The sequence below is a fragment of the Ranitomeya imitator genome, chromosome 4, assembly GCF_032444005.1.
Source record: "Ranitomeya imitator isolate aRanImi1 chromosome 4, aRanImi1.pri, whole genome shotgun sequence".
Classification (NCBI taxonomy): domain Eukaryota; kingdom Metazoa; phylum Chordata; class Amphibia; order Anura; family Dendrobatidae; genus Ranitomeya; species Ranitomeya imitator.
Window position 1 is genome coordinate 25,118,347 of NC_091285.1, and position 15,352 is coordinate 25,133,698.

A 15,352-nucleotide genomic window follows, 5' to 3' on the forward strand; every position below is an offset into this window, starting at 1 on the left:
CCCCGTCAACAGAGCAGCCAAGAAAAAGTCCTGAAAGAATCCTTTAAAATATTAAAGATTTAGATCTGCTCTGAGGCTCCCTTATAAAAGCGAATTTGTCAGTAACATTACTGACGTAATCACCATTCTCGCAGAGCACAGCCTGACTGAGTGACCTATGAACCAAGCACCTGGTAAAACACCGTAAGCGCACTTACACCGCATGTGCTTTTTTAACTGCGTATTTACCGCATCTAATGCAAGTCTATATGGAAATTCAGGACAGAAGACATGCCACAAGAGAAATTGACATGCTGCGGCTCATAACCCCGCACCGCAGGTGTGTTTAAGCAGCGTACAAAAGAAGCATAGGGGGCCCAAAATTTCACACAGTCTTTAAAGGGAACCTGTCACCTGAATTTGGCGGGACCAGTTTTGGGTCATATGGGCGGAGTTTTCAGGTGTTTGATTCACCCTTTCCTTACCCGCTGGCTGCATGCTGGCCTAAATACTGGATTAAAGTTCATTCTCTGTCCTCCGTAGTACACGCCTGCGCAAGACAAGATTACCTTGCGCAGGCGTGTACTACGGAGGACAGAAAATGAACTTCAATGCAATATTGCGGCCAGCATGCAGCCAGCGGGTAAGGAAAGGGTGAATCAAACACCTGAAAACTCCGCCCATTTGACCCAAAACTGGTCCCGCCAAATTCAGGTGACAGGTTCCCTTTAAGGTACCGTCACATTGAGCGACGCTGCAGCGATATAGATCGCATCAGCGTCGCTGTTTAGGTTGCTAGGAGACGTCAAACACGGCAACAGCAGAACGATGCAGGAGCAATCCAGTGACGTACTTATCGTTCTCGCTGGTTGTTCGCTCCATGAAAAAACATTGCAGGCATCGTTGCTTTTGCTGTCACACATGACAAATCACGCCGACCTGATGACCAAATAAAGTTCCGGACTTTCAGCTACGACCAGCGATGGCACAGCGGGATACTGATCGCTGCTGCGTGTGAAAGACGAGATCAATATCCAGGACGCTGCAACGTCACGGATCGTTGTCGTTCTCGTTGGTAAGTTGCTCAGTGTGAAGGTACCTTTAGAACATCACTGCAATGTTTACCACGCTGTGATCTCCCTGACACTAGACCGCTAAGATCAATGAGTAAACAGAATGTGAACAGTATATTCCATGGTCTGTCCTCACCTAACAATCATAGAATATACTCCCTTTTAAATGGAATGTGTTCATTCCCCTATTAACTACATATATTCCATGTTCATTCCCCACCTACCAAGCACAGACAATATAACATTCACCTGTTTATATGGGACTAGATGGTGGCCCGATTCTAACGCATCGGGTATTCTAGAATATGCATGTCCACGTAGTATACAGCACAGAGCCACGTCATATACAGGTCCTTCTCAAAAAATTAGCATATAGTGTTAAATTTCATTATTTACCATAATGTAATGATTACAATTAAACTTTCATATATTATAGATTCATTATCCACCAACTGAAATTTGTCAGGTCTTTTATTGTTTTAATACTGATGATTTTGGCATACAACTCCTGATAACCCAAAAAACCTGTCTCAATAAATTAGCATATTTCGCCCATCCAATCAAATAAAAGTGTTTTTTAACCCCTTTCTGCCATTAGACGTACTATTGCGTCCATGTGGGGTGGGCTTTACTTCCCAAGGACGCAATAGTACGTCATATGCGATCGGCAGCGCTCACGGGGGGAGCGCCGCCGATCGCGGCCGGGTGTCAGCTGTTTATCGCAGCTGACATCCGGCACTATGTGCCAGGAGCGGTCACGGACCGCCCCCGGCACATTAACCCCCGGCACACCGCGATCAAAGATGATCGCGATGTGCCGGCGGTACAGGGAAGCACCGCGCAGGGAGGGGGCTCCTTGCGGGCTTCCCTGAGCCCCCCGCAGCAACGCGATGTGATCGCGTTGCTGCGAGGGTCTCACCTCCCTCCCTGCTCCCTCCAGCCCCGGATCCAAGATGGCCGCGGATCCGGGTCCTGCAGGGAGGGAGGTGGCTTCACAGAGCCTGCTCAGAGCAGGCACTGTGAAGCAGCCTGCACTCCTATCAGATCAGTGATCTGACAGAGTGCTGTGCAAACTGTCAGATCACTGATCTGTGATGTCCCCCCCTGGGACAAAGTAAAAAAGTAAAAAAAAAAATTTCAAATGTGTAAAAAAAAAATAAAAAAAAATATTCCAAAATAATGAAAAAAAAAATAAAAATATTATTCCCATAAATACATTTCTTTATCTAAATAAAAAAAACAAAACAATAAAAGTACACATATTTAGTATCGCCGCGTCCGTAACGGCCCGACCTATAAAACTGGCCCACTAGTTAACCCCTTCAGTAAACACCGTAAGAAAAAAAAAAAAAAAACGAGGCAAAAAACAACGCTTGATAATCATACCGCCGAACAAAAAGTGGAATAACACGCGATCAAAAAGACAGATATAACTAACCATGGTACCGCTGAAAACGTCATCTTGTCCCGCAAAAAACGAGCCGCCATACAGCATCATCAGCAAAAAAATAAAAAAGTTATAGTCCTGAGAATAAAGCGATGCAAAAATAATTATTTTTTCTATAAAATAGTTTTTATCGTATAAAAGCGCCAAAACATAAAAAAAATGATATAAATGAGGTGTCGCTGTAATCGTACTGACCCGAAGAATAAAACTGCTTCATCAATTTTACCAAACGCGGAACGGTATAAACGCCTCCCCCAAAAGAAATTCATGAATAGCTGGTTTTTGGTCATTCTTCCTCACAAAAATCGGAATAAAAAGCGATCAAAAAATGTCACGTGCCCGAAAATGTTACCAATAAAAACATCAACTCGTCCCGCAAAAACCAAGACCTCACATGACTCTGTGGACCAGAATATAGAAAAATTATAGCTCTCAAAATGTGGTAACGCAAAAAATATTTTTTGCAATAAAAAGCGTCTTTCAGTGTGTGACGGCTGCCAATCATAAAAATCCGCTAAAAAACCCGCTATAAAAGTAAATCAAACCCCCCTTCATCACCCCCTTAGTTAGGGAAAAATTAAAAAAATGTATTTATTTCCATTTTCCCATTAGGGCTAGGGCTAGGGTTAGGGTTAGGGTTAGGGCTAGGGTTAGGGCTAGGGCTAGGGTTAGGGTTAGGGCTAGGGTTAGGGCTAGGGCTACAGTTTGGGTTGGGGCTAAAGTTACAGTTAGGGTTTAGATTACATTTACGGTTGGGAATAGGGTTGGGATTAGGGTTAGGGGTGTGTCAGGGTTAGAGGTGTGGTTAGGGTTACCATTGGGATTAGGGTTAGGGATGTGTTTGGATTAGGGTTTCAGTTATAATTGGGGGGTTTCCACTGTTTAGGCACATCAGGGGCTCTCCAAACGCGACATGGCGTCCGATCTCAATTCCAGCCAATTCTGCGTTGAAAAAGTAAAACAGTGCTTCTTCCCTTCCGAGCTCTCCCGTGTGCCCAAGCAGGGGTTTACCCCAACATATGGGGTATCAGCGTACTCAGGACAAATAGGACAACAACTTTTGGGGTCCAATTTCTCCTGCTACCCTTGGGAAAATACAAAACTCGGGGCTAAAACATATTTTTTGTGGGAAAAAAAAAGATTTTTTATTTTCACGGCTCTGCGTTATAAACTGTAGTGAAACACTTGGGGGTTCAAAGTTCTCACAACACATCTAGATTAGTTCCCTGGGGGGTCTAGTTTCCAATATGGGGTCACTTGTGGGGGGTTTCTACTGTTTAGGTACATTAGGGGTTCTGCAAACGCAATGTGACGTCTGCAGACCATTCCATCTAAGTCTGCATTCCAAATGGCGCTCCTTCCCTTCCGAGCTCTGCCATGCGCTCAAACGTTGGTTTCCCCCAACATACGGGGTATCAGCGTACTCAGGACAAATTGGACAACAACTTTTGGGGTCGAATTTCTCCTCTTACCCTCGGGAAAATACAAAACTGGGGGCTAAAAAATAATTTTGGGGGGAAAGATTTTTTTTTTTAATTTTCACGGCTCTGCGTTACAAACTGTAGTGAAACACTTGGGGGTTCAAAGCTATCACAACACATCTAGATGAGTTCCTTAGGGGGTCTAGTTTCCAAAATGGTGTCACTTGTGGGAGGTTTCTACTGTTTAGGTACATTAGGGGCTCTGCAAATGCAATGTGACACCTGCAGACCATTCCATCTAAGTCCTCATTCCAAATGGAGCTCCTTCCCTTCCGAGCCCTCCCATGCGCCCAAACAGTGGTTCCCCCCCACATATGGGGTATCAGCGCACTCAGGACAAATTGGACAACAAATTGTGGGGTCGAATTTCTCCTTTTACCCTCGGAAAAATACAAAACTGGGGGCTAAAAAATAATTTTTGTGGGAAAAAATTTTTGTTTTATTTTTACGGCTCTCCATTATAAACTTCTGTGAAGCCCTTGGTGGGTCAAAGCGCTCAGCACACATCTAGATAAGTTCCTAAGGGGGTCTACTTTCCAAAATGGTGTCACTTGTGGGGGGTTTCTACTGTTTAGGTACATTAGGGGCTCTGCAAACGCAATGTGACACCTGCAGACCATTCCATCTAAGTCTGCATTCAAATGGCACTCCTTCCCTTCTGAGCCCTCCCATGTGCCCAAACAGTGGTTCCCCCCACATATGGTGTATCATCGCACTCAGGACAAATTGGGCAACAAATTTTGGGGTCCAATTTCTCCTGTTACCCTCAGGAAAATACAAAACTGGGGGCTAAAAAAATAATTTTTGTGGGAAAAAAATTTTGTTTTATTTTTACGGCTCTGCATTATAAACTTCTGTGAAGCACTTGGTGGGTCAAAGTGCTCACCACACCTCTAGATAAGTTCCTTAGGGGGTCTACTTTCCAAAATGGTGTCATTTGTGGGGGGTTTCAATGTTTAGGCACATCAGTGGCTCTTCAAACGCAACATGATGTCCCATCTCAATTCCTGTCAATTTTGCATTGAAAAGTCAAACGGCGCTCCTTCCCTTCCGAGCTCTCCCATCCGCCCAAACAGTGGTTTACCCCCACATATGGGCTATCAGCGTACTCAGGACAAATTGTACAACAACTTTTGGGGTCCAATTTCTTCTCTTACCCTTGGGAAAATAAAAAATTGGGGGCGAAAAGATAATTTTTGTGAAAAAATATGATTTTTTATTTTTACGGTTCTACATTATAAACTTCTGTGAAGCACTTGTTGGGTCAAAGTGCTCACCACACCTCTAGATAAGTTCCTTAGGGGGTCTACTTTCCAAAATGGTGTCACTTGTGGGGGGTTTCAATGTTTAGCCACATCAGGGGCTCTCCAAACGAAACATGGCGTCCCATCTCAATTCCAGTCAATTTTGCATTGAAAAGTCAAATGGCACTCCTTCGCTTCCGAGCTCTGCCATGCGCCCAAACAGTGGTTTACCCCCACATGTGGGGTATTGGCATACTCAGGACAAATTGTACAACAATGTTTGGGGTCCATTTTCTCCTGTTACCCTTGGTAAAATAAAACAAATTGGAGCTGAATTACATTTTTTGTGAAAAAAAGTTAAATGTTCATTTTTATTTAAACATTCAAAAAATTCCTGTGAAGCACCAGAAGGGTTAATAAACTTCTTGAATATGGTTTTGAGCACCTTGAGGGGTGTAGTTTTTAGAATGGTGTCACACTTGGGTATTTTCTATCATATAGACCCCTCAAAATGACTTCAAATGAGATGTGGTCCCTAAAATAAAATGGTGTTGTAGAAATGAGAAATTGCTGGTCAACTTTTAACCCTTATAACTCCCTAACAAAAAAAAATTTTGGTTCCAAAATTGTGCTGATGTAAAGTAGACATGTGGGAAATGTTACTTATTAAGTATTTTGTGTGACATATCTCTGTGATTTAATTGCATAAAAATTCAAAGTTGGAAAATTGCGAAATTTTCATAATTTTCGCCAAATTTCCGTTTTTTTCACAAATAAACGCAGGTACTATCAAATAATTTTTACCATTGTCATGAAGAACAATATGTCACGAGAAAACAATGTCAGAATCACCAGGATCCATTGAAGCGTTCCAGAGTTATAACCTCATAAAGGGACAGTGGTCAGAATTGTAAAAATTGGCCCGGTCATTAACGTGCAAACCACCCTTGGGGGTAAAGGGGTTAATAACAAACAAAAAAACCAACAAATAATAATGTTCAGTTATGCACTCAATACTTGGTCGGGAATCCTTTGGCAGAAATGACTGCTTCAATGCGGCGTGGCATGGAGGCAATCAGCCTGTGACACTGCTGAGATGTTATGGAGGCCCAGGATGCTTCAATAGCGGCCTTAAGCTCATCCAGAGTGTTGGGTCTTGCGTCTCTCAACTTTCTCTTCACAATATCCCACAGATTCTCTATGGGGTTCAGGTCAGGAGAGTTGGCAGGCCAATTGAGCACAGTAATACCATGGTCAGTAAACCATTTACCAGTGGTTTTGGCACTGTGAGCAGGTGCCAGGTCGTGCTGAAAAATGAAATCTTCATCTCCATAAAGCATTTCAGCCGATGGAAGCATGAAGTGCTCCAAAATCTCTTGATAGCTAGCTGCATTGACCCTGCCCTTGATGAAACACAGTGGACCAACACCAGCAGCTGACATGGCACCCCACACCATCACTGACTGTGGGTACTTGACACTGGACTTCAGGCATTTTGGCATTTCCTTCTCCCCAGTCTTCCTCCAGACTCTGGCACCTTGATTTCCGAATGACATGCAAAATTTGCTTTCATCAGAAAAAAGTACTTGGGACCACTTAGCAACAGTCCAGTGCTGCTTCTCTGTAGCTCAAAAGTGGCTTTACCTGGGGAATGCGGCACCTGTAGCCCATTTCCTGCACACGCCTGTGCACGGTGGCTCTGGATGTTTCCACACCAGACTCAGTCCACTGCTTCCTCAGGTTCCCCAAGGTCTGGAATCGGTCCTTCTCCACAATCTTCCTCAGGGTCCGGTCTCCTCTTCTCGTTGTACAGCGTTTTCTGCCACATTGTTTCCTTCCAACAGACTTACCATTGAGGTGCCTTGATACAGCACTCTGGGAACAGCCTATTTGTTGAGAAATTTCTTTCTGGGTCTTACCCTCTTGCTTGAGGGTGTCAATGATGGCCTTCTTGACATCTGTCAGGTCGCTAGTCTTACCCATGATGGGGGTTTTGAGTAATGAACCAGGCAGGGAGTTTATAAAAGCCTCAGGTATCTTTTGCATGTGTTTAGAGTTAATTATTTGATTCAGAAGATTAGGGTAATAGGTCGTTTAGAGAACCTTTTCTTGATATGCTAATTTATTGAGACAGGTTTTTTGGGTTATCAGGAGTTGTATGCCAAAATCATCAGTATTAAAACAATAAAAGACCTGACAAATTTCAGTTGGTGGATAATGAATCTATAATATATGAAAGATTAATTGTAATCATTACATTATGGTAAATAATGAAATTTAACACTATATGCTAATTTTTTGAGAAGGACCTGTATTGCCCAGCGACATCGTATATTGCCCAGCCACGTCGTATATTGCCCAGTCATGTAGTATATTGCCCAGTTACGTAGTATATTGCCTAGTGACGTAGTATATTGCGCAGCAACGTAGTATATTGCCGTTACGTAGTATATTGCGCAGCCACGTAGTATATTACCCAGTGACGTAGTATATTGCGCAGAGCCACGTAGTATATTACCCAGTGACGTAGTATATTGCACAGAGCCACGTAGTATATTGCCCAGGTACGTAGTATATTGCCCAGTCACATAGTATATTGCGCAGAGCCACGTAGTATATTGCCCAGTTACGCAGTACGAGGGGCGATCCAAAAGTAATGATAATCAATACTAAACACAATACTAAACACAATGAATATAGTCAAAAAAAATTTTTATTTTTCTACATAGTCTCCTAACAAGTCTATACATTTAGTCCATCTCTTTTCTAAACTTAGAATTCCCTTCGAAAAAAATTCTTGATCTTGACCCTCAAAAAAATCCCCAACAGCGGTTATGTCGCTATTGTCGTCAAATTTCTTGCCCCGGAGGTGTTCCTTGAGCCGAGGAAAGAGAAAGAAGTCACTGGGGGCTAGATCTGGTGAATGGGGGGGGGGGGGAAGGGGTGTTCCACCAGTTCAAAGCCCGCTTCTTGCATGGCAGCCTTGGCAACTGCAGCTTTGTGAGCCAGCGTGTTATCTTGGTGAAACAGCACTCCAGCCCGCAGTTTGCCACGCCTTTTCTCCTTGATAGCCTCCCGCAATCTTATTTGTTCTGCGTAGTAGGAGCCCGTAATAGTGGCTCCCTTCTCCAAATAGTCCACCATAATAATTCTTTCAGCGTCCCAAAAATTGAAAGCCATAACCTTCCCTGCTGAGCTTGACACTTTGAATTTCTTCGGCGTTGGTTCGTCGGCTCGTTTCCACGTCATCGATTGTTTAGTTTCGGGATCAAAGTGGTGAATCCAGGTCTCGTCAATTTTCAAAAAACGTGACAAAAAAATTTCCTTGTCTGCTTGGAACTTTTCGAGATTTGCTATTGAAAGGTCAACTCATTTCTTCTTTTGCTCGTCGGTTAACATTTTTTGGCACCCAACGCGCGGAGACCTTTCTCATATGCAATTCTTTTGCAAGGATTCTTTGAATACTGCCATATGAGATCCCTGTAACCTCAGCTACATGCCTGATAGTCACTCTTCCATCTGCCAATACAACTTCTTCAACTTTTTTCACGTTTTCTTCATTGAGGGACGTGGATGGGCGTCCTTCACGATGTTCATCTTCCGTCGATGTTCTTCCCAGCTTAAATTCCTTGGCCCAGCGTGCAACTGTGGAATATGGAGGAGAACAGTCCCCCAATGTTTCCACCAAGTCACTGTGTATGTCTTTGGTAGTCACTTTTTTCAAGCAGAGGTATTTGATGACAGCTCTGAGCTCGTTTTTTTCCATTTTTATGTTCACTCCTCGGCAGTTCATATTCAAATGAATGTAGCTCCCGGGAATCGTGGTCTATTTAAGTGATTTTTTTTTCCTGGACTAGTGGGCACCTAAGAAGGAAGAAAACATTTTATTTTAATTTCTGTGTGCAATAGAAATAACCGATCATTACTTTTGGATCGCCCCTCGTATATTGCCCAGAGCCATGTAATATATTGCCCAGTGACGTAGTATACAGCACAGAGCCACGTAGTATATTGCCCAGTCACATAGTATATTGCCCAGTCACATAGTATATTGCCCAGCCAGGTTTGTCACAGGTTAACCCCTTTACCCCCAAGGGTGGTTTGCACGTTAATGACCGGGCCAATTTTTACAATTCTGACCACTGTCCCTTTATGAGGTTATAACTCTGGAACGCTTCAACGGATCCCAGTGAATCTGACATTGTTTTCTCGTGACATATTGTACTTCATGACAATGGTAAAAATTCTTTGATAGTACCTGCGTTTATTTGTGAAAAAAACGGAAATTTGGCAAAAATTATGAAAATTTCGCAATTTTCCAACTTTGAATTTTTATGCAATTAAATCACAGAGATATGTCACACAAAATACTTAATAAGTAACATTTCCCACATGTCTACTTTACATCAGCACAATTTTGGAACCAAAATTTTTTTTTGTTAGGGAGTTATAAGGGTTAAAAGTTGACCAGCAATTTCTCATTTCTACAACACCATTTTTTTTTTAGGGACCACATCTCATTTGAAGTCATTTTGAGGGGTCTATATGATAGAAAATACCCAAGTGTGACACCATTCTAAAAACTACACCCCTCAAGGTGCTTAAAACCACATTCAAGAAGTTTATTAACCCTTCTGGTGCTTCACAGGAATTTTTTGAATGTTTAAATAAAAATGAACATTTAACTTTTTTTCACAAAAAATTTAATTCAGCTCCAATTTGTTTTATTTTACCAAGGGTAACAGGAGAAAATGGACCACAATCATTGTTGTACAATTTGTCCTGAGTACGCCAATACCCCACATGTGGGGGTAAACCACTGTTTGGGCGCATGGCACAGCTCGGAAGCGAAGGAGCGCCATTTGACTTTTCAATGCAAAATTGACTGGAATTGAGATGGGACGCCATGTTTCGTTTGGAGAGCCCCTGATGTGGCTAAACATTGAAACCCCCCACAAGTGACACCATTTTGGAAAGTAGACCCCCTAAGGAACTTATCTAGAGGTGTGGTGAGCTCTTTCACCCACCAAGTGCTTCACAGAAGTTTATAATGTAGAACCGTAAAAATAAAAAATCATATTTTTTCACAAAAATTATCTTTTCGCCCCCAATTTTTTATTTTTCCAAGGGTAAGAGAAGAAATTGGACCCCAATAGTTGTTGTACAATTTGTCCTGAGTAAGCTGATATCCCATATGTGGGGGTAAACCACTGTTTGGGCGGATGGGAGAGCTCGGAAGGGAAGGAGCGCCGTTTGACTTTTCAATGCAAAATTGACAGGAATTGAGATGGGATGCCATGTTGCGTTTGGAAAGCCACTGATGTGCCTAAACATTGAAACCCCCCACAAGTGACACCATTTTGGAAAGTAGACCCCCTAAGGAACTTATCTAGAGGTGTGGTGAGCACTTTGACCCACCCAGTGCTTCACAGAAGTTTATAATGCAGAACCGTAAAAATAAAAAAATCATATTTTTTCACAAAAATTATCTTTTCGCCCCAATTTTTTATTTTTCCAAGGGTAAGAGAAGAAATTGGACCCCAAAAGTTGTTGTACAATTTGTCCTGAGTGCGCTGATACCCCATATGTGGGGGTAAACCACTGTTTGGGCGGATGGGAGAGCTCGGAAAGGAAGGAGCGCCGTTTGACTTTTCAATGCAAAATTGACAGGAATTGAGATGAGACGCCATGTTGCGTTTGCAGAGCCCCTAATGTACCTAAATAGTAGAAACCACTCACAAGTGACACCATTTTGGAAAGTAGACCCCCTAAGGAACTTATCTAGATGTGTGGTGAGCGCTTTGACCCACCAAGGGCTTCACAGAGGTTTATAATGGAGAGCCGTAAAAATAAAACAAAATTTTTTTCCCACAAAAATTATTTTTTAGCCCCCAGTTTTGTATTTTCCCGAGGGTAACAGGAGAAATTGGACCCAAAAATGTGTTGTCCAATTTGTCCTGAGTGCGCTGATACCCCATATGTGGGGGGAAACCACTGTTTGGGCGCATGGGAGGGCTCGGAAGGGAAGGAGTGCCATTTGAATGCAGACTTAGATGGAATGGTCTGCAGGCGTCACATTGCGTTTGCAGAGCCCCTAATGTACCTAAACAGTAGAAACCCCCCACAAGTGACCCCATATTGGAAACTAGACCCCCCCGGGAACTTATCTAGATGTGTTGTGAGAACTTTGAACCCCAAGTGTTTCACTACAGTTTATAACGCAGAGCCGTAAAAATAAAAAATCTTTTTTTTCCCACAAAAATTATTTTTTAGCCCCCAGTTTTGTATTTTCCCAAGGGTAACAGGAGAAATTGGACCCCAACAGTTGTTGTCCTATTTGTCCTGAGTACGCTGATACCCCATATGTTGGGGTAAACCCCTGTTTGGGCACACGGGTGAGCTCGGAAGGAAAGAAGCACTGTTTTACTTTTTCAACGCAGAATTGGCTGGAATTGAGATCGGACGCCATGTCGCTTTTGGAGAGCCCCTGATGTGCCTAAACAGTGGAAACCCCCCAATTATAACTGAAACCCTAATCCAAACACTCCCCTAACCCTAATTCCAACGGTAACCCTAACCACACCTCTAACCCTGACACACCCCTAACCCTAATCCCAACCCTATTCCCAACTGTAAATGTAATCTAAACCCTAACTGTAACTTTAGCCCCAACCCTAACTGTAGCCCTAACCCTAGCCCTAACCCTAGCCCCAACCCTAACCCTAGCCCTAACCCTAACCCTAGCCCTAGCCCTAACCCTAGCCCTAACCCTAACCCTAACCCTAGCCCTAACCCTAGCCCTAACCCTAACCCTAGCCCTAACCCTAGCCCTAACCCTAGCCCTAACCCTAGCCCTAACCCTAGCCCTAGCCCTAGCCCTAACCCTAACCCTAAGACTAGCCCTAACCCTAGCCCTAACCCTAGCCCTAACGGGAAAATGGAAATAAATACATTTTTTTATTTTTCCCTAACTAAGGGGGTGATGAAGGGGGGTTTGATTTACTTTTATAGCGGGTTTTTTAGCGGATTTTTATGATTGGCAGCCGTCACACACTGAAAGACGCTTTTTATTGCAAAAAATATTTTTTGCGTTACCACATTTTGAGAGCTATAATTTTTCCATATTTTGGTCCACACAGTCATGTGAGGTCTTGTTTTTTGCACGACGAGTTGACGTTTTTATTGGTAACATTTTCGGGCACGTGACATTTTTTGATCGCTTTTTATTCCGATTTTTGTGAGACAGAATGACCAAAAACCAGCTATTCATGAATTTCTTTTGGGGGAGGCGTTTATACCGTTCCGCGTTTGGTAAAATTGATAAAGCAGTTTTATTCTTCGGGTCAGTACGATTACAGCGACATCTCATTTATATCATTTTTTTATGTTTTGGCGCTTTTATACGATAAAAACTATTTTATAGAAAAAATAATTATTTTGGCATCGCTTTATTCTCAGGACTATAACTTTTTCATTTTTTTGCTGATGATGCTGTATGGTGGCTCGTTTTTTGCGGGACAAGATGACGCTTTCAGCGGTACCATGGTTATTTATATCTGTCTTTTTGATCACGTGTTATTCCACTTTTTGTTCGGCGGTATGATAATAAAGCGTCGTTTTTTGCCTCGTTTTTTTTTTTTTTTTCTTACGGTGTTTACTGAAGGGGTTAACTAGTGTGCCAGTTTTATAGGGCGAGTCGATACGGACGCGGCGATACTAAATATGTGTACTTTTATTGTTTTTTTTTTTTTTTATTTAGATGAAGAAATGTATTTATGGGAATATTTTTTTTTTTTTTTTCATTATTTAGGAATATTTTTTTTTAATTTTTTTTACACATTTGGAAATTTTTTTTTTTACTTTTTTACTTTGTCCCAGGGGGGGACATCACAGATCAGTGATCTGACAGTTTGCACAGCACTCTGTCAGATCACTGATCTGACATGCAGCGCTGCAGCCTTCACAGTGCCTGCTCTGAGCAGGCTCTGTGAAGCCACCTCCCTCCCTGCAGGACCCGGATCCGCGGCCATCTTGGATCCGGGACCTGGAGCAGGGAGGGAGGGCGGCAAGACCCTCGCAGCAACGTGATCACATCGCGTTGCTGCGGGGGGCTCAGGGAAGCCCGCAGGGAGCCCCCCTCCCTGCGCGGTGCTTCCCTGCACCGCCGGCACATCGCGATCATCTTTGATCGCGGTGTGCCGGGGGTTAATGTGCCGGGGGCGGTCCGTGACCGCTCCTGGCACATAGTGCCGGATGTCAGCTGCGATAGGCAGCTGACACCCGGCCGCGATCGGCGCCGCTCCCCCCGTGAGCGCTGCCGATCGCATATGACGTACTATTGCGTCCTTGGGAAGTAGGGCCCACCCCCCATGGACGCAATAGTACGTCTGATGGCAGAAAGGGGTTAAAAAATAAAAAATAAACATATACTCACCTTTCCGAGGGCCCCTTGTAGTCCACGGCAGCTTCCGGTCCCAGGGTTGGTATCAGCGCAGGACCTGTGTTGACGTCGCGTTCACATGACAGTGACGTCATGGCAGGTCCTTCTCCCATACCATGTTTGCCACCGGAACCTGCAACGGAAGATGGCAGCCGGCGTGACCGACAACGGAGGGTGAGTATAGCAGGTTTTTTTAAAATTATTTTTAACATTACATTTTTTACTATTGATGCCGCATAGGCAGCGTCAATAGTAAAAAGTTGGGGACACACAGGGTTAATAGCAGCGGTAACTGAGTGCGTTACCCGCGGTATAACGCGGACCGTTACCGGCGGCATTAACCCTGTATTAGCGGTGACCGGAGGAAAGTATGCGGGCGACAGGCACTGACTGTGGGGAGTAAGGAGCCGCCATTTTCTTCCGGACTGTGCTCGTCGCTGATTGGTCACGGCAGCCATGACAGGCAGCTGGCGAGACCAATCAGCTAATGAATAACTGTGACAGAAGGACAGACAGACAGATGGAAGTGACCCTTAGACAATGATATAGTAGAATATTCCATGCCTCAGTTGCACAGGACATTCATATTCCATCCCATAATGTCTATTCCATCCCATAATGTCTATTCCATATCTGTGGTGTTATATGGTAGGATACAAGGTAAAATATCCAGGCTCCAGTGAGAGAACACACGAGAGATACAGTGTCACCACAAAGACACGCAGCAGGCCCGGGCGCCATTACTGAGCGCGAGCGCCATAATGGACGACTGACGTAGCTCTCTGCTGATAAGAAGCAGCTCCGTTTCTAAGGAGAAAAAACGCTCAAAAGTCTCCCGCCTCCTCCTCACCGGTGTTCCGCTCCGTGCCCCGCACACACCGCTCTCACGTCGTCAGGACCACGAACCTCCGCAGACGACGAAAACGGTTTGTTTTCACCACTTCCGGTTCCGGGCGAGAATAGGAACAAAAAAGCGAAGATCATAGAGTTCACGTCCAGATGGCAAGATAGTATGCAGCAGAAACCGGAAGTGACTGTTTACAACTGCGTTACTTTAGCAACGTGAACTCTATTGCGAGGGGGAAAAAAAATAAAAGGATAAAATGAGGGGGGAAAAGGATAAAATGGGGGGAAAAAAGGATAAAATGTAAAAAAATAAAATAAAGGAAAAGAAAAGAGCAGTTGAATAATGAAAGAAAAAATATAGATGCAAAACTGTAAACTAAAAGTATAGCTTAATAAAACCACTGATGAAAACTCTGGTGTTGTCGTTGTTATTCTTCGATATGTTGTGCTGTATTTCACCATCTGAGTAAAATCGCTTTGAGGCAAATTCAATTCACTTCAAATTATTATTATTATTATTTTTTTTATTTTACAAAAATATCTTTTTTTTTTTTTTTTTTTTTGCAAAATCCAGTAAAATAGGGTCCAGACCCCATTAAACTGGATTGTAAAGGGCCAGGATGGGGTTAAAAATATGTGAGTGACTAGGTCTCATCCAGCGTTATGGACTCGGGTCCATCAACCGCTGGAATGGAGGCCTGCAAATCTCCTCGCCTCCTGGCATCAGCCGGCCTTTTGCGACCACTTTAATGACGTCAAAGAAGAGCAGCGAATGGTTAGGAGATTCGCGGGTCTCCCGACCGGTGGTCATAGATGACCCATCCAATGGACTGAGGTCCTGC

At 43.5% G+C, this 15,352-nt stretch overlaps 1 protein-coding gene across 1 annotated transcript in view; it reads right to left on the minus strand.

Moving 5' to 3' along the window:
- Positions 1 to 14,650, minus strand: part of LOC138675302 (matrin-3-like) — a 61,387-nt gene extending 46,737 nt beyond the window's left edge. Inside the window, exon 1 of the mRNA XM_069763389.1 lies at positions 14,515 to 14,650. The gene's annotated coding sequence lies outside the window, so the exon portion shown is untranslated. The remainder of the gene's footprint in view (positions 1 to 14,514) is intronic.
- Positions 14,651 to 15,352: the final 702 nt, after the last annotated feature.